Consider the following 20,505-nt stretch of genomic DNA (forward strand, 5'->3'; position numbering starts at 1 on the left):
GGGTTCGCCATGTGGTGGGAGTGTGGCGAACCTTGTGGTTGCTTACTGGGAAAAGACCTGTTTATTTGAACACCCTTTGTTTAAGGAGTGTTCAAAATATTACACTCGGTTTTTGGATGATGCATTTGTTCTGATTGATGGGAACTTGGATACAGTTAACAATTTATTACAATACATGAATGAATCATGCAGTTTTTTGACATTTACTCACCATTATTCAACTAGTGAGATTGAATATTTAGATGTCAAATTGTTTAAGGATGTTGAAAACAAATGCTTCTGTTCTAAGATCTTCAGAAAAAACACCTACTGCAATGCGTTCCTTCATTTCACCAGTAATCACCCTTGGAAACAAAAGAAATCTATCTTTAAAGGGCAACTAGTGAGGGCCACACGTATGTGTAGCACGTTGATTGATTTTGAAGAAGAGTGTGTTACTCAAAACGTAACAAAATAAGTTGCTACCACGTTGGACCTCCTAGATGTATATTGAAGGAAATTTCCTTTTAAGAGAACTTCCAGGTTTTTATAAACCATTACAAAATCTACACATGGTAACCTAAACGACCTTAGAGTTAGAATTAACTCTAATGATGGAAACCAAATGGTAGAACAAAATAACGTTGACCAGGGCATTTTTTCTGTCTCCACTTGACTTTAAAAGTAGGTTTATTTTGACTATATAATAAACATGCTCAGAGTAGTAATAGTATTGTCACGAAAAATTGAGATTTATTGCAAACAATGCTTAACTTATTGAAATTTGGGCACAGAACTTTGTTTGTGTTTAAAGGGGTAAAAATTTGAAAATTTTTACAACAAAGTTATTATCTCGTTTTTCCTGAACATTTGAACTTTGCTTGTGTTTTGTCACTGGTGTGAACTGTGCATGGAAACTCCTTTAGGATGAAGATAAAAATATCATATCAGACACAAATTTGCAGCGACTCTAAATCAATGATCTGTGCTCTTACATAATTGCTGTTCGGGGCTTTTATATTTGGTAAGCAATTGGAGGTTAAGACGTGTTACAACTCGTTATACCATTAAAATAAAAAACCGACAACGCTCTTTCAAAACGTGTTAGAAGACATTGAACGCAGTTTCTCCTTTATAGAATGAATGTAGTAGATGTTAGAGGGTTAGGGGTGGCCACATAAGCCTTTCCTTCTAGAACTAAAGAATTGGAATGGCAGCTATTATTAAAATACTTTCTCCCCACCCAGTACCAATGACATTAATATATCTCTGTGATTTTAAAATATAAAAAATTACCTCGAAATAGGATAAGTAACTTTAGGTAAAATTACAGGGAGGTTCTCAAGAGCTATATATAAAGGTTTGTCGTGGTTTCCTTTTAGAAAAATGTTAGGAAAATGGTAGAAACACCCATTAACTGTTTATTTAAATTTGTTTTAAAAATGTGTTAAGTCATATGCTTACATTGCTATGTTTTTTTGAATACACGATATGTAACTATTTTGAAGCGTTTTGAAACACTGATGAGAGAAACATTATGCGAAAACATTTAAATGCGGTATGTTACCAATGATCTACATTATATTCCCCACCCTATATTTTTAGATATATTTCTTTTACATACATTTTACTGTCCTTGCTTACATTCTTCCATGTTTCTCTTTAGGATTATTAAAGTATAATGTGTGTATTATTATAATTGCATGGCACAGTGGTGAAATTAACTAGTTTGGGTAGAAAATAAAATATACCCGTTTGGGGTTTTACGATAATTGTAAAATAATTTGAAAATTACCTTGGCTATTCATCTTGTAGAAGGATTGTGTGTGTGGTGTTGTAGTACTACTTTAAAATAAAACAATGTTATTTTCTGTTATTGAGTATGACATCATGGTTGTAGTATTTAAAAGTGGAATGGCGCTTTTCTTTTATTATTGTCTGATAAACTCTTACTTTGTGGGAGCGAAAACGTTCTTATTAAAATACGTTTACGAAATTTAAGTTCCTGTGGAGTTTGAGTTCCTGTGGAGTTTGACTTGCTTGCTTTTGGTGTTTTCAGGGTACATAGCTGTGATTAGTAACACAATGAAGTGTATAAGGCTGGGTATGGGGAGAGTAAAGGGTACATAGCTGTGTTTAGTAACATAATGAAGTGTATAGGGCTGGCTATGGGGGAGAGTAAAGGGTACATAGCTGTGATTAGTAACAGAATGAAGTGTATAAGGCTTGGTATGGGGAGAGTAAAGGGTACACAGCTGTGATTAGTAACAGAATGAAGTGTATAAGGCTGGGTATGGGGAGAGTAAAGGGTACATAGCTGTGATTAGTAACAGAATGAAGTGTATAAGGCTGGTATGGGGAGAGTAAAGGGTACACAGCTGTGATTAGTAACACAATGAAGTGTATAAGGCTGGGTATGGGAGAGTAAAGGGTACACAGCTGTGATTAGTAACAGAATGAAGTGTATAAGGCTGGGTATGGGGAGAGTAAAGGGTACATAGCTGTGATTAGTAACACAATGAAGTGTATAAGGCTGGGTATGGGAGAGTAAAGGGTACATAGCTGTGATTAGTAACAGAATGAAGTGTATAAGGCTGGGTATGGGGAGAGTAAAGGGTACATAGCTGTGATTAGTAACAGAATGAAGTGTATAAGGCTGGGTATGGGGACAGTAAAGGGTACATAGCTGTGATTAGTAACAGAATGAAGTGTATAAGGCTGGGTATGGGGGAGAGTAACGGGTACATAGCTGTGATTAGTAACAGAATGAAGTGTATAAGGCTGGGTATGGGGGAGAGTAAAGGGGACATAGTTATGATTAGTAACAGAATGAAGTGTATAAGGCTGGGTATGGGGGAGAGTAAAGGGTACATAGCTGTGATTAGTAACATAATGAAGTGTATAAGGCTGGGTATGGGGGATAGTAAAGGGTACATAGCTGTTATTAGTAACAGAATGAAGTCTAAAGGCGGGGTATGGTGGAGAGTATAGGGTACACAGCTGTGATTAGTAACAGAATGAAGTGTATAAGGCTGGGTATGGGGGAGAGTAAAGGGTACATAGCTGTGATTAGTAAAAGAATGAAGTTTATATGGCTGGGTATGGGGAAGAGTAAAGGGTACACAGCTATGATTAGTAACACAATGAAGTGTATAAGGCTGGGTATGAGGGAGAGTAAAGGGTACACAGCTGTGATTAGTAACACAATGAAGTGTATTAGGCTGGGTATGGGGGAGAGTAAAGGGTACACAACTGTGATTAGTAACAGAATGAAGTGTATAAGGCTCGGTATGGGGGAGAGTAAAGGGTACATAGTTGTGATTAGTAAAGCAATGAAGTGTATGAGGCTGGGTATGGGGAAGAATAAAGGGTACGTAGCTGTGATTAGTAACAGAATGAAGTGTATAAGGCAGGGTATGGGGGAGAGTAAACGGTACATATCTGTGATTAGCAACAGAATGAAGTGTATAAGGCTGGGTATGGGGGAGAGTTAAGGGTACACAGCTGTGATTATTAACAGAACGAAGCATATAAGGCTGAGTATGGGGGAGAGTAAAGGGTACATAGCTTTGATTAGCAACAGAATGAAGTGTATAAGGCTGGATATGGGGAGAGTAAAGGGTACACAGCTGTGATTAGTAACACAATGAAGTGTATAAGGCTGGGTATGGGAGAGTAAAGAGTACACAGCTGTGATTAGTAACAGAATGAAGTGTATAAGGCTGGGTATGGGGGAGAGTAAAGGGTACATAGCTGTGATTAGTAAGAGAATGAAGTGTAAAAGGCTGGGTATGGGGGACAGTAAAGGGTACATAGCTGTGATTAGTAAATTAAAGAAGTGTATAAGGCTGGGTATGGGGGAGAGTAAAGGGTACATAGCTGTGATTAGTAACATAATGAAGTGTATAAGGCTGGGTATGGGGGAGAGTAAAGGGTATATGGCTGTGATTAGTAACAGAATGAAGTGTATAAGGCTGGATATGGGGGACAGTAAAGGGTACATAGCTGTGATTAGTAAATTAATGAAGTGTATAATGCTAGGTATTGGGCAGTGTAAAGGGTACATAGCTGTGAATAGTAACACAGTGAAGTGTATAAGGCTGGGTATGGGGGAGAGTAAAGGGTACACAGCTGTGATTAGTAAAGAATGACGTGCAAATCACTGGGTATGGGGGAGAGTAAAGGGTACATAGCTGTGATTAGTAACAGAATGAAGTGTATAAGGCTGGGTATGGGGGACAGTAAAGGGTACATAGCTGTGATTAGTAAATTAATGAAGTGTATAAGGCTGGGTATGAGGGAGAGTAAAGGGTACACAGCTGTGATTAGTAACACAATGAAGTGTATTAGGCTGGGTATGGGGGAGAGTAAAGGGTACACAACTGTGATTAGTAACAGAATGAAGTGTTTAAGGCTCGGTATGGGGGAGAATAAAGGGTACATAGTTGTGATTAGTAAAGCAATGAAGTGTATGAAGCTGGGTATGGGGGAGAATAAAGGGTACATAGCTGTGATTAGTAACACAATGAAGTGTATAAGGCAGGGTATGGGGGAGAGTAAACGGTACATATCTGTGATTAGTAACAGAATGAAGTGTATAAGACCGGGTATGGGGGAGAGTAAAGGGTACATAGCTGTGATTAGTAACACAATGAAGTGTATAAGGCTAGGTATGGGGGAGAGTAAACGGTACATAGCTGTGATTAGTAACACAATGAAGTGTATAAGGCTGGGTATGGGGGAGAGTAAAGGGTACACAGCTGTGATTATTAACAGAATGAAGCGTATAAGGCTGAGTATGGGGGAAAGTAAAGGGTACATAGCTTTGATTAGTAACTGAATGAAGTGTATAAGGCTGCATATGGGGAGAGTAAAGGGTACACAGCTGTGATTAGTAACACAATGAAGTGTATAAGGCTGGGTATGGGAAAGTAAAGGGTACACAGCTGTGATTAGTAACAGAATGAAGTGTATAAGGCTGGGTATGGGGGAGAGTAAAGGGTACATAGCTGTGATTAGTAACAGAATGAAGTGTATAAGGCTGGGTATGCGGGACAGTAAAGGGTACATAGCTGTGATTAGTAAATTAATGAAGTGTATAAGGCTGGGTATGGGGGAGAGTAAAGGGTACATAGCTGTGATTAGTAACAGAATGAAGTATATAAGGCTGGGTATGAGGGAGAGTAAAGGGTACATAGCTGTGATTAGTAACAGAATGAAGTGTATAAGGCTGGGTATGGGGGACAGTAAAGGGTACATAGCTGTGATTAGTAAATTAATGAAGTGTATAAGGCTAGGTATTGGGCAGTGTAAAGGGTACATAGCTGTGAATAGTAACACAGTGAAGTATATAAGGCTGGGTATGGGGGAGAGTAAAGGGTACATAGCTGTGATAAGTAACAGAATGAAGTGTGTAAGGCTGGGTATGGGGAGAGTAAAGGGTATATAGCTGTTATTTGCAACACAATGAAGTGTTTAAGGCTGGGTATGGGGGGAGTAAAGGGTACATAGCTGTGTTTAGTAACAGAATGAAGTGTATATGGCTGGCTATGAGGCAGAGTAAAGGGTACACAGCTGTGATTAGTAAAACAATGAAGTGTATAAGGCTGGGTATGGGGGAGAGTTAAGGTTACACAGCTGTGATTACTAACACAATGAAGTGTATAAGGCTGGGTATGGGGGAAAGTAAAGGGTACACAGCTGGGATTAGTAACAGAATGAAGTGTATAAGGCTGTATACGGGGGAGACTAAAATGTACATGGCTGTGATTAGTAACAGAATGAACAGTATAAGGCTGGGTATGGGGGAGAGTAAAGGGTACACAGCTATGATTAGTAACAAAATGAAGTGTATAAGGCTGGGTATGGGGGAGAGTAAAGGGTACACATTTTTGATTAGTAACAGAAAGAAGTGTATAAGGTTGGGTATGGAAGAGAGTAAAGGGTACATAGCTGTGATTAGTAACACAATGAAGTGTGTATGGCTGGGTATGGGGAGAGTAAAGGGTACATAGCTGTGATTAGTAACATAATGAAGTGTATAGGGCTGGGTATGGGGAGAGTAAAGGGAACGTAGCTGCGATTAGTAACATTATGAAGTGTATACAGCTTGCTATGGGGGAGAGGAAAGGGTACACAGCTGTGATTAGTAACAGAATGAAGTGTATAGGGCTGGGTATGGGGGAGAGAAAAGGGTACGCAGCTGTGATTAATAACAGAATGAAGTGTATAAGGTTGGGTATGGGGGATAGTAAAGGGTGCATAGCTGTGATTAGTAACAGAATGAAGTGTATATGGCTGGGTATGGGGGAGAGTAAAGGGCACATAGCTGTTATTAGTAACAGAATGAAGTGTATAACGCTGGGTATGGGAGATTAAAGGGTACATAGCTGTGATTAGTAACATAAAGAAGTGTAGAAGGCTGGGTATGGGGGAGAGTAAAGGGTACATAGCTGTGATTAGTAACAGAATGAAGTGTAGAACTTCAAAAGAGACCACAGCTCTCTCTGTTCTGAGTCAGGCAGAATTTTTTCCCGCCCTCCCACCCATTTAAGTTGTCTTGTTAAATACCACTGTCTTTCTAGTTGCCCGCCTCTTATGTTAATCTGACCATATATCTAATTTCTCTCTACTTTCACTTGCTTATGTGAGTAATCACAAAATCATCATTTTTGAAATCCCACCCCTTCAATTATTTAAATTTATTGGCCATCCTACAGTATTTCATAGTACCAAAATACAAAAGTGACCACCCCTTTCAATCCATCTTGCTGTTTTAAAAATAGTAACTCTCCACTAAACCTTAACTTTTTAAACAGGTAAAACTCAAGTTACCTACTTTCACATCTATCTTCTCTAGTGCACACTGCAGAGTGCATTCTTTCAATCTTACCTTTAAGCATCCCTGTGACTAGCACTTTCTCTAATACCTGCTGGAAAGCACTAGGAAGCCTTAAACTCATACCAACACTGAACTCTCCTTGTTAACAAGGAGAAATTAATAGTAGGTACTGAACAGCCTATAATTGCAAAGTACCTTGCTAAGGAAACTGCTCCTATACTTTACAAAGAAAAAAAAAAAGCCCCAAACCAAGCATGCCCAAGGGTCAGCTTCCGGTGATTTCTCCTATCCACCTGGTGAATCTGGGCATACTGGGGCAATGCAGCAATTGCCTCATGTACACAGACAACCCTCTCCTCCTACCACCCAACACTACAACCTGTGAGAGATGCACTTACATAGCCAAAATGGAAGCAAAGCTCTCCACCCAAGATTGTGCTAAACAGTCAAGAGGAGAAGGTTAACACCCACACTACATCTCAAGCAACACATAGCCCTTCTAAACCCACACCACCAACACCCACATATAGCAACACTAAATCCACATATGCAGAGGCCCTTAACTGTAACCTGCCCAAGCAACAAAGACCTCTGAAGCTGAAATACAAACAAACACCAATCACAACCAATGTGTCACATAGTTCACAACACCAGTGTGCCAACCAGCAACAGCCCCTAAGGCAAGACAATGTACCTAACACTTTAGTCATAGGTGACTCTATAGACCGGCACACTGATGTCCCTCTCACCAGGTTGAATAAGGAGAAAATTACAGTCAGCTGCCTGTTGGGTGCCAGGATCCGCCACATAACGCATGCACTCAAGTCACTCCACAACAAGTACAAATATGACTCTGTCATTGTCCATGTTGGGTGAATGACTTGAGGCGTACCTCCCTGGACTACATGAAAAGAGACATGGAAGAGCTCTCGGATCATGTGGTCCAGGCAGGTATGACCCCCTAGCCCTGAGTAGCATCCTGCCTCGCCCAGAATGATACCACAATATAAGGATAAAATGATTGACTTCAACAATTGGCTAAGCTTATGGTGTCATTCAAAGGGGATCCAGTATCTGTCTGCCTGGGATGACATGACTGACAGACCACGATGCTTTGCCAGAGATGGTCTGCACCTGTCGCCCCTGCGATTCAGGTTACTGGCTAAGGCTCTTGCCACCCCTATAGTGCCTTTTTTAGGCAAACTTCAAAGGACAAAACCACCACCGTAACAGGTACAAGCATGCAAACTCTGAAGGTAATGTTACTCAATGCTAGAAGTCTAAACCTCAAAATGCACTCTCTCGAGGCACTCTTAAAAATGGAGAACATCGATATCTGTGCAGTAACTGAGACCTGGTTCAAGGCTCCAGAGAGCACCCCTGCAATACCAGGCTACAACTCTTACCACACTTTTCGGCCACCAAACCAGGACCGAAACACTAAAGGTGGAGGAGTGTCAATATTCACCAAGGATATTCACACCACCAGGCTAGTTGGCCAACACAATGTGTCTGAAATTCTCCAAGTGCAACTAACACTAGGTAAGACTGCAATCCAAATTGTAGCTTGCTACAGATCCCCACCATACCCCAAGATTCTCACTACACCTTTCTAAACATACTGGAAAATATTAAGATAGAACCAAACACCCTAATACTGGGTGATTTTAACTACCCTGCCATTAACTGGGAAAACTACTCATGTCCCAACACCTTTGCTTAGCGGTTCTTGGAATTCATAAATTCCAATGCCCTGGATCAACTAATCCATAGTCCCACCAGGGCTCAATATCCTAGACCTGGTCATTACCAACATGGGAAATCAATGCTCCATACCTATGGTCACCCCTCGTTAGTCAGGTCTGACCATAAGCTAATCACACTTAACATCCACATCCCACCCCACCCCCAGTAAAGAAACCACCATAAAAAACTTCCAAAGCCAACTTCATGCTACTCAAGTCAAGTGGCAAACTTCATAACACCATGCAGGAGAACTGAAAGTTCAACTGCTGAATTCTACACTAAAGCACTGTACAAGCACATCCACTCATGCATGAATCGTGCCATCCCAAATAGAACCAAAATGCTCTCATCCAAAAAAGGAAGCCAATCTGGTGGTCCCTGCCATAAACAAACTTTACAACAAAAGGAAGAAACTTTTGCAGAAAGAGGAAAATCCCAGGATGCAAAAACTCCTTACTAGCCTCAGTAAGAAACTGAGATGCCTCATAAAATCCTCCAAAACTAGTTGAAATAAAATTGCCAAAGATTCCAAAGACACCCACAAAGCATTCTATAACTATGTCAAGGATCTAAATGGCAATGCTCAGATCTGCTCTGAGCTAAAACAGAATGGCATTAAATATACTGATCCAAAGGATATTGCCAATATCCTGGCAGATCGATTCAGTGCCAACTTCACTCCCCTCTCACCCCCTAAATGGCCCATCTCAATACCGGAAGATTGCCAAATTCCAGTAATAGGCCACACAGGTACAAAGCACTCTCTAAAGCCAAGAATACAGCATCCATGGGACCAGATGACATCCCAGGCTGTGTACTACATGAACTACAATATGAACTGGCACCTCACCTAAGTGTCATGTTTAATCATAGCCTCACCTCAGGTTTCCGTGCCCACTGAGTGGCAGAGCTACAGTTATCCCAATCCACAAGGGGGATCCACCTTGGATCCCGGAAACTACCGTCCCATCAGTCTGACAAGCCTTATCTGCAAGGCCATGGAGCGCATTATCATGGAACTTATAAACAAAGACACTGGCAACCTTCAAACACTGGACCCCACCCAGTTTGGGTTTGTGAAGGGCCGATCTTGTCTCCTGAACCTGATTGACTTCTTTGAATCAGTCTCCAGAGCCATGGACAAGGGTAAGGTGGTCCACACAGCCTATCTAGACCTTGCCAAGGCCTTTGACACCATCCCCCACTCTGGAATCATACATAAACTTACTAAGTTGGGCATTAATCCTATGTCACCCAATGGGTTGCTAAATGGCTTACTGATAGAACTCACACTGTAAAAGTAGCCGACTCCAAATCCAGCTCCAGACAAGTGACAAGTGGAGTACCTCAGGGTTCAGTCCTGGGGCCGCTCTTGTTTGGCATCTACTTCTCTGAAGTACAGGTCAACACTAAGGGACTCTGGCTAACAAAGTTTGCAGATGACTGCAAACTGGGAGCCATTATTGAATCCTCAAATGATGTGGATACTCTACAAAGGGCCTTACAGAAACAGATGCTTGGTGCCAGAGCCATGGGCTCAAGCTCAATGCCAAGAAATGTATTGTTATCCCCTTTGGGAAAAAACATGTATCCATGAATTACCATATAGGTGGCAGTACACTAAACACAGAAAGTGTGATAAGAGACTTAGGGACACAGGTGGACAGTGGTCTCACCGATAACCATCGCCACAACAGTCAGGAAATCCTTCTATGTGGCACACCTCATCACAAAGGGCTTTTCATCCAGAAAGAAGGAGGTCATTGTCCCACTGTACTCATCCCTCATTAGACCCATTATAGAATACAACGCCCCATTTGGTATGTACCTCTCAAGACATCTGCAACAACTGGAAAGGCCTCAGAAATACCTCACTAAAAGAATCACAGGCCTAAAGCAGATGCCCTACACTGACTGCTTTAAAAAACTCCAGCTATACTCTGTCGCATATCGTCTACTCAGAGGCGATCTCTGCTTAACATACAAACAAGGCCATGTCAAACCCAGAGCTGTTGGACATGCTACACTTAAAGAAATCCCAATCCCTCAGAGCTACACGCTCCAGGGATCTAAACCTTGTCATCACAATAAACAAAACATGCTGGAGGGATAGGTTCCTGACCCAGAGACTCCCCAGACACTGGAATAGATTGCCCATACATGTCAAGCAGAGTGCCTCTTTGGACCTCTTCAAGAGGAACCTTGACAATTGGATGGGAGAAAGGAAATTCACCCCAGGGATCAAGTCAGTCACCCTGCTAGACAGGGGTCCAGGAAAGTAAATAATGTGGGAAGAAATAGCCAGGGAATTGTTATGGCTAGGCTTGTATAGGCCCTAGGGCTGATAGCCTAGTACCAACCTATGAACCTATGAACCTATAAGGCTGATTATGGGGGACAGTAAAGGGTACATAGCTGTGATTAGTAACAGAATGAAGTGTATAAGGCTGGGTATGGGGAGAGTAAAGGGTACATAGCTGTGATTAGTAACAGAATGAAGTGTATAAGGCTGGGTATGGGGGAGAGTAAAGGGTACATAGCTGTGATTAGTAACAGAATGAAGTGTATAAGGCTGGGTATGGGGAGAGTAAAGGGTACATAGCTGTGATTAGTAACAGAATGAAGTGTATAAGGCTGGGTATGGGGGAGAGTAAAGGGTACATAGCTGTGATTAGTAACAGAATGAAGTGTATAAGGCTGGGTATGGGGGAGAGTAAAGGGTACATAGCTGTGATTAGTAACAGAATGAAGTGTATAAGGCTGGGTATGGGGGAGAGTAAAGGGTACATAGCTGTGATTAGTAACAGAATGAAGTGTATAAGGCTGGGTATGGGGAGAGTAAAGGGTACATAGCTGTGATTAGTAACAGAATGAAGTGTATAAGGCTGGGTATGGGGGAGAGTAAAGGGTACATAGCTGTGATTAGTAACAGAATGAAGTGTATAAGGCTGGGTATGGGGGAGAGTAAAGGGTACATAGCTGTGATTAGTAACAGAATGAAGTGTATAAGGCTGGGTATGGGGGAGAGTAAAGGGTACATAGCTGTGATTAGTAACAGAATGAAGTGTATAAGGCTGGGTATGGGGGAGAGTAAAGGGTACATAGCTGTGATTAGTAACAGAATGAAGTGTATAAGGCTGGGTATGGGGGAGAGTAAAGGGTACATAGCTGTGATTAGTAACAGAATGAAGTGTATAAGGCTGGGTATGGGGGAGAGTAAAGGGTACATAGCTGTGATTAGTAACAGAATGAAGTGTATAAGGCTGGGTATGGGGGAGAGTAAAGGGTACATAGCTGTGATTAGTAACAGAATGAAGTGTATAAGGCTGGGTATGGGGAGAGTAAAGGGTACATAGCTGTGATTAGTAACAGAATGAAGTGTATAAGGCTGGGTATGGGGAGAGTAAAGGGTACACAGCTGTGATTAGTAACAGAATGAAGTGTATAAGGCTGGGTATGGGGGAGAGTAAAGGTACATAGCTGTGATTAGTAACAGAATGAAGTGTATAAGGCTGGGTATGGGGGAGAGTAAAGGGTACATAGCTGTGATTAGTAACAGAATGAAGTGTATAAGGCTGGGTATGGGGAGAGTAAAGGGTACATAGCTGTGATTAGTAACAGAATGAAGTGTATAAGGCTGGGTATGGGGAGAGTAAAGGGTACATAGCTGTGATTAGTAACAGAATGAAGTGTATAAGGCTGGGTATGGGGGAGAGTAAAGGGTACATAGCTGTGATTAGTAACAGAATGAAGTGTATAAGGCTGGGTATGGGGAGAGTAAAGGGTACATAGCTGTGATTAGTAACAGAATGAAGTGTATAAGGCTGGGTATGGGGAGAGTAAAAGGGTACATAGCTGTGATTAGTAACAGAATGAAGTGTATAAGGCTGGGTATGGGGGAGAGTAAAGGGTACATAGCTGTGATTAGTAACAGAATGAAGTGTATAAGGCTGGGTATGGGGAGAGTAAAGGGTACATAGCTGTGATTAGTAACAGAATGAAGTGTATAAGGCTGGGTATGGGGGAGAGTAAAGGGTACATAGCTGTGATTAGTAACAGAATGAAGTGTATAAGGCTGGGTATGGGGGAGAGTAAAGGGTACATAGCTGTGATTAGTAACAGAATGAAGTGTATAAGGCTGGGTATGGGGGAGAGTAAAGGGTACATAGCTGTGATTAGTAACAGAATGAAGTGTATAAGGCTGGGTATGGGGGAGTAAAGGGTACATAGCTGTGATTAGTAACAGAATGAAGTGTATAAGGCTGGGTATGGGGGAGAGTAAAGGGTACATAGCTGTGATTAGTAACAGAATGAAGTGTATAAGGCTGGGTATGGGGGAGAGTAAAGGGTACATAGCTGTGATTAGTAACAGAATGAAGTGTATAAGGCTGGGTATGGGGGAGAGTAAAGGGTACATAGCTGTGATTAGTAACAGAATGAAGTGTATAAGGCTGGGTATGGGGGAGAGTAAAGGGTACATAGCTGTGATTAGTAACAGAATGAAGTGTATAAGGCTGGGTATGGGGAGAGTAAAGGGTACATAGCTGTGATTAGTAACAGAATGAAGTGTATAAGGCTGGGTATGGGGGAGAGTAAAGGGTACATAGCTGTGATTAGTAACAGAATGAAGTGTATAAGGCTGGGTATGGGGGAGAGTAAAGGGTACATAGCTGTGATTAGTAACAGAATGAAGTGTATAAGGCTGGGTATGGGGGAGAGTAAAGGGTACATAGCTGTGATTAGTAACAGAATGAAGTGTATAAGGCTGGGTATGGGGAGAGTAAAGGGTACATAGCTGTGATTAGTAACAGAATGAAGTGTATAAGGCTGGGTATGGGGGAGAGTAAAGGGTACATAGCTGTGATTAGTAACAGAATGAAGTGTATAAGGCTGGGTATGGGGGAGAGTAAAGGGTACATAGCTGTGATTAGTAACAGAATGAAGTGTATAAGGCTGGGTATGGGGGAGAGTAAAGGGTACATAGCTGTGATTAGTAACAGAATGAAGTGTATAAGGCTGGGTATGGGGAGAGTAAAGGGTACATAGCTGTGATTAGTAACAGAATGAAGTGTATAAGGCTGGGTATGGGGGAGAGTAAAGGGTACATAGCTGTGATTAGTAACAGAATGAAGTGTATAAGGCTGGGTATGGGGGAGAGTAAAGGGTACATAGCTGTGATTAGTAACAGAATGAAGTGTATAAGGCTGGGTATGGGAGAGTAAAGGGTACATAGCTGTGATTAGTAACAGAATGAAGTGTATAAGGCTGGGTATGGGGAGAGTAAAGGGTACATAGCTGTGATTAGTAACAGAATGAAGTGTATAAGGCTGGGTATGGGGAGAGTAAAGGGTACATAGCTGTGATTAGTAACAGAATGAAGTGTATAAGGCTGGGTATGGGGGAGAGTAAAGGGTACATAGCTGTGATTAGTAACAGAATGAAGTGTATAAGGCTGGGTATGGGGGAGAGTAAAGGGTACATAGCTGTGATTAGTAACAGAATGAAGTGTATAAGGCTGGGTATGGGGGAGAGTAAAGGGTACATAGCTGTGATTAGTAACAGAATGAAGTGTATAAGGCTGGGTATGGGGGAGAGTAAAGGGTACATAGCTGTGATTAGTAACAGAATGAAGTGTATAAGGCTGGGTATGGGGAGAGTAAAGGGTACATAGCTGTGATTAGTAACAGAATGAAGTGTATAAGGCTGGGTATGGGGGAGAGTAAAGGGTACATAGCTGTGATTAGTAACAGAATGAAGTGTATAAGGCTGGGTATGGGGAGAGTAAAGGGTACATAGCTGTGATTAGTAACAGAATGAAGTGTATAAGGCTGGGTATGGGGGAGAGTAAAGGGTACATAGCTGTGATTAGTAACAGAATGAAGTGTATAAGGCTGGGTATGGGGGAGAGTAAAGGGTACATAGCTGTGATTAGTAACAGAATGAAGTGTATAAGGCTGGGTATGGGGAGAGTAAAGGGTACATAGCTGTGATTAGTAACAGAATGAAGTGTATAAGGCTGGGTATGGGGAGAGTAAAGGGTACATAGCTGTGATTAGTAACAGAATGAAGTGTATAAGGCTGGGTATGGGGGAGAGTAAAGGGTACATAGCTGTGATTAGTAACAGAATGAAGTGTATAAGGCTGGGTATGGGGGAGAGTAAAGGGTACATAGCTGTGATTAGTAACAGAATGAAGTGTATAAGGCTGGGTATGGGGAGAGTAAAGGGTACATAGCTGTGATTAGTAACAGAATGAAGTGTATAAGGCTGGGTATGGGGAGAGTAAAGGGTACATAGCTGTGATTAGTAACAGAATGAAGTGTATAAGGCTGGGTATGGGGGAGAGTAAAGGGTACATAGCTGTGATTAGTAACAGAATGAAGTGTATAAGGCTGGGTATGGGGGAGAGTAAAGGGTACATAGCTGTGATTAGTAACAGAATGAAGTGTATAAGGCTGGGTATGGGGGAGAGTAAAGGGTACATAGCTGTGATTAGTAACAGAATGAAGTGTATAAGGCTGGGTATGGGGAGAGTAAAGGGTACATAGCTGTGATTAGTAACAGAATGAAGTGTATAAGGCTGGGTATGGGGGAGAGTAAAGGGTACATAGCTGTGATTAGTAACAGAATGAAGTGTATAAGGCTGGGTATGGGGGAGAGTAAAGGGTACACAGCTGTGATTAGTAACAGAATGAAGTGTATAAGGCTGGGTATGGGGGAGAGTAAAGGGTACATAGCTGTGATTAGTAACAGAATGAAGTGTATAAGGCTGGGTATGGGGGAGAGTAAAGGGTACATAGCTGTGATTAGTAACAGAATGAAGTGTATAAGGCTGGGTATGGGGAGAGTAAAGGGTACATAGCTGTGATTAGTAACAGAATGAAGTGTATAAGGCTGGGTATGGGGGAGAGTAAAGGGTACATAGCTGTGATTAGTAACAGAATGAAGTGTATAAGGCTGGGTATGGGGGAGAGTAAAGGGTACATAGCTGTGATTAGTAACAGAATGAAGTGTATAAGGCTGGGTATGGGGGAGAGTAAAGGGTACATAGCTGTGATTAGTAACAGAATGAAGTGTATAAGGCTGGGTATGGGGGAGAGTAAAGGGTACATAGCTGTGATTAGTAACAGAATGAAGTGTATAAGGCTGGGTATGGGGAGAGTAAAGGGTACATAGCTGTGATTAGTAACAGAATGAAGTGTATAAGGCTGGGTATGGGGGAGAGTAAAGGGTACATAGCTGTGATTAGTAACAGAATGAAGTGTATAAGGCTGGGTATGGGGGAGAGTAAAGGGTACATAGCTGTGATTAGTAACAGAATGAAGTGTATAAGGCTGGGTATGGGGGAGAGTAAAGGGTACATAGCTGTGATTAGTAACAGAATGAAGTGTATAAGGCTGGGTATGGGGAGTAAAGGGTACATAGCTGTGATTAGTAACAGAATGAAGTGTATAAGGCTGGGTATGGGGGAGAGTAAAGGGTACATAGCTGTGATTAGTAACAGAATGAAGTGTATAAGGCTGGGTATGGGGAGAGTAAAGGGTACATAGCTGTGATTAGTAACAGAATGAAGTGTATAAGGCTGGGTATGGGGAGAGTAAAGGGTACACAGCTGTGATTAGTAACAGAATGAAGTGTATAAGGCTGGGTATGGGGGAGAGTAAAGGGTACATAGCTGTGATTAGTAACAGAATGAAGTGTATAAGGCTGGGTATGGGGGAGAGTAAAGGGTACATAGCTGTGATTAGTAACAGAATGAAGTGTATAAGGCTGGGTATGGGAGAGTAAAGGGTACATAGCTGTGATTAGTAACAGAATGAAGTGTATAAGGCTGGGTATGGGGGAGAGTAAAGGGTACATAGCTGTGATTAGTAACAGAATGAAGTGTATAAGGCTGGGTATGGGGAGAAAAGGGTACATAGCTGTGATTAGTAACAGAATGAAGTGTATAAGGCTGGGTATGGGGGAGAGTAAAGGGTACATAGCTGTGATTAGTAACAGAATGAAGTGTATAAGGCTGGGTATGGGGGAGAGTAAAGGGTACATAGCTGTGATTAGTAACAGAATGAAGTGTATAAGGCTGGGTATGGGGGAGAGTAAAGGGTACATAGCTGTGATTAGTAACAGAATGAAGTGTATAAGGCTGGGTATGGGGGAGAGTAAAGGGTACATAGCTGTGATTAGTAACAGAATGAAGTGTATAAGGCTGGGTATGGGGGAGAGTAAAGGGTACATAGCTGTGATTAGTAACAGAATGAAGTGTATAAGGCTGGGTATGGGGGAGAGTAAAGGGTACATAGCTGTGATTAGTAACAGAATGAAGTGTATAAGGCTGGGTATGGGGGAGAGTAAAGGGTACATAGCTGTGATTAGTAACAGAATGAAGTGTATAAGGTTGGGTATTGGAGCGTAAGGGGTACCCAGCTGTGAGTAGTAACAGAATGAAGTGTATAAGGCTGGGTATGGGGGAGAGTAAAGGGTACATAGCTGTGATTAGTAACAGAATGAAGTGTATAAGGCTGGGTATGGGGAGAGTAAAGGGTACACAGCTGTGATTAGTAACAGAATGAAGTGTATAAGGCTGGGTATGGGGGAGAGTAAAGGGTACATAGCTGTGATTAGTAACAGAATGAAGTGTATAAGGCTGGGTATGGGGGAGAGTAAAGGGTACATAGCTGTGATTAGTAACAGAATGAAGTGTATAAGGCTGGGTATGGGGGAGAGTAAAGGGTACATAGCTGTGATTAGTAACAGAATGAAGTGTATAAGGCTGGGTATGGGGGAGAGTAAAGGGTACATAGCTGTGATTAGTAACAGAATGAAGTGTATAAGGCTGGGTATGGGGGAGAGTAAAGGGTACATAGCTGTGATTAGTAACAGAATGAAGTGTATAAGGCTGGGTATGGGGAGAGTAAAGGGTACATAGCTGTGATTAGTAACAGAATGAAGTGTATAAGGCTGGGTATGGGGGAGAGTAAAGGGTACATAGCTGTGATTAGTAACAGAATGAAGTGTATAAGGCTGGGTATGGGGAGAGTAAAGGGTACATAGCTGTGATTAGTAACAGAATGAAGTGTATAAGGCTGGGTATGGGGGAGAGTAAAGGGTACATAGCTGTGATTAGTAACAGAATGAAGTGTATAAGGCTGGGTATGGGGGAGAGTAAAGGGTACATAGCTGTGATTAGTAACAGAATGAAGTGTATAAGGCTGGGTATGGGAGAGTAAAGGGTACATAGCTGTGATTAGTAACAGAATGAAGTGTATAAGGCTGGGTATGGGGGAGAGTAAAGGGTACATAGCTGTGATTAGTAACAGAATGAAGTGTATAAGGCTGGGTATGGGGGAGAGTAAAGGGTACATAGCTGTGATTAGTAACAGAATGAAGTGTATAAGGCTGGGTATGGGGGAGAGTAAAGGGTACATAGCTGTGATTAGTAACAGAATGAAGTGTATAAGGCTGGGTATGGGGGAGAGTAAAGGGTACATAGCTGTGATTAGTAACAGAATGAAGTGTATAAGGCTGGGTATGGGGGAGAGTAAAGGGTACATAGCTGTGATTAGTAACAGAATGAAGTGTATAAGGCTGGGTATGGGGGAGAGTAAAGGGTACATAGCTGTGATTAGTAACAGAATGAAGTGTATAAGGCTGGGTATGGGGGAGAGTAAAGGGTACATAGCTGTGATTAGTAACAGAATGAAGTGTATAAGGCTGGGTATGGGGGAGAGTAAAGGGTACATAGCTGTGATTAGTAACAGAATGAAGTGTATAAGGCTGGGTATGGGGGAGAGTAAAGGGTACATAGCTGTGATTAGTAACAGAATGAAGTGTATAAGGCTGGGTATGGGGGAGAGTAAAGGGTACATAGCTGTGATTAGTAACAGAATGAAGTGTATAAGGCTGGGTATGGGGAGAGTAAAGGGTACATAGCTGTGATTAGTAACAGAATGAAGTGTATAAGGCTGGGTATGGGGGAGAGTAAAGGGTACATAGCTGTGATTAGTAACAGAATGAAGTGTATAAGGCTGGGTATGGGGGAGAGTAAAGGGTACATAGCTGTGATTAGTAACAGAATGAAGTGTATAAGGCTGGGTATGGGGAGAGTAAAGGGTACATAGCTGTGATTAGTAACAGAATGAAGTGTATAAGGCTGGGTATGGGGAGAGTAAAGGTACATAGCTGTGATTAGTAACAGAATGAAGTGTATAAGGCTGGGTATGGGGGAGAGTAAAGGGTACATAGCTGTGATTAGTAACAGAATGAAGTGTATAAGGCTGGGTATGGGGAGAGTAAAGGGTACACAGCTGTGATTAGTAACAGAATGAAGTGTATAAGGCTGGGTATGGGGGAGAGTAAAGGGTACATAGCTGTGATTAGTAACAGAATGAAGTGTATAAGGCTGGGTATGGGGAGAGTAAAGGGTACATAGCTGTGATTAGTAACAGAATGAAGTGTATAAGGCTGGGTATGGGGAGAGTAAAGGGTACATAGCTGTGATTAGTAACAGAATGAAGTGTATAAGGCTGGGTATGGGGAGAGTAAAAGGTACACAGCTGTGATTAGTAACAGAATGAAGTGTATAAGGCTGGGTATGGGGAGAGTAAAGGGTACATAGCTGTGATTAGTAACAGAATGAAGTGTATAAGGCTGGGTATGGGGAGAGTAAAGGATACATAGCTGTGATTAGTAACAGAATGAAGTGTATAAGGCTGCGTATGGGGGAGAGTAAAGGGTACACAGCTGTGATTAGTAACCGAATGACCTGTATAAGGCTGGGTATGGGAGATTAAAGGGTACATAGCTGTGATTAGTAACATAATGAAGTGTATAAGGCTGGGTATGGGGAGAGTAAAGGGAACATAGATATGATTCATAACAGAATGAAGTATATAAGGCTGGGTATGGGGTGAGTAAAGGGTACATAGCTGTGATTAGTAACAGAATGAAGTGTATAAGGCTGGGTATGGGGGAGAGTAAAGGGTACATAGCTGTGATTAGTAACAGAATGAAGTGTATAAGGCTGGGTATGGGGAGACTAAAGAGTACACAGCTGTGATTAGTAAGAGAATGAAGTGTACAAGGCTGGGTAAATGGCTGGGTTCATGGTACATATCTGCTATTAGGAACAGAATGAAGTGTATCAGGCTGGGAAAAGGGCTGGGTGCAGGGAACACAGTTGTGATTTGTAAATAATTAATTACATAAGGCTGGCTTTGGCACTCGGTACAGGGTACAGGGTACACCACCGTGATTAGTAACAGAATGAAGTGTGTAGGTCTGGGTACAGTGATTAGTAACATAATGAAGTGTGTAAGGCTGGATACGGGGCTGGGTACATGTTACATATCTGTGAAATGAAGAATGAAGTGAATAAACCTGGTGTGGGGCTATATACAGGGTACATGGCTGTGATGAGTAACCGAATTAGGGGGTATAATGCTGGGTATGGGGCTGGGTACAGGGTACATAGGTGTGATAATTAAGAGATTAAAGTATATAAGGATGGGTACGGGGTTGTGTACAAGGTACTTATCACTGATTAGTAAGACAAAGAAGTGTATAAGGCTAGCTACAGAGTTGGGTACAGGATACATAGCCATGATTAGTAACAGAATGAAGTTTATAGGGCTGGGTATGGGGCTGTGTACAGGGCACTTACTTCTTATTAATAGAATGAATTGTATAAGGTGGGGTACAGGATTGGGTACAGGGTTAATGGCTGTGAATCTGATCTGGGACACTCCTCCCAGTCTAGTGTCATTAGCTTATTCTACCTAATACAGAGAGAACATCTGAGAAGGTCTTCTGTTTCTCCTTTTTCCCTTTCAAAAAAAAAAAAAAATGCCTGAATCTCCTTGTGTTCTGACTGTGCTTCTCAAACATTTTGGAAATATAGAGTATATTTTAGAGTATTTATTATAACTGTAATTGCCTTAATTT

This window comes from Protopterus annectens, chromosome 10.part0 (genome assembly GCF_019279795.1).
Source record: "Protopterus annectens isolate FY-2018-M chromosome 10.part0, PAN1.0, whole genome shotgun sequence".
Classification (NCBI taxonomy): Eukaryota; Metazoa; Chordata; order Ceratodontiformes; family Protopteridae; genus Protopterus; species Protopterus annectens.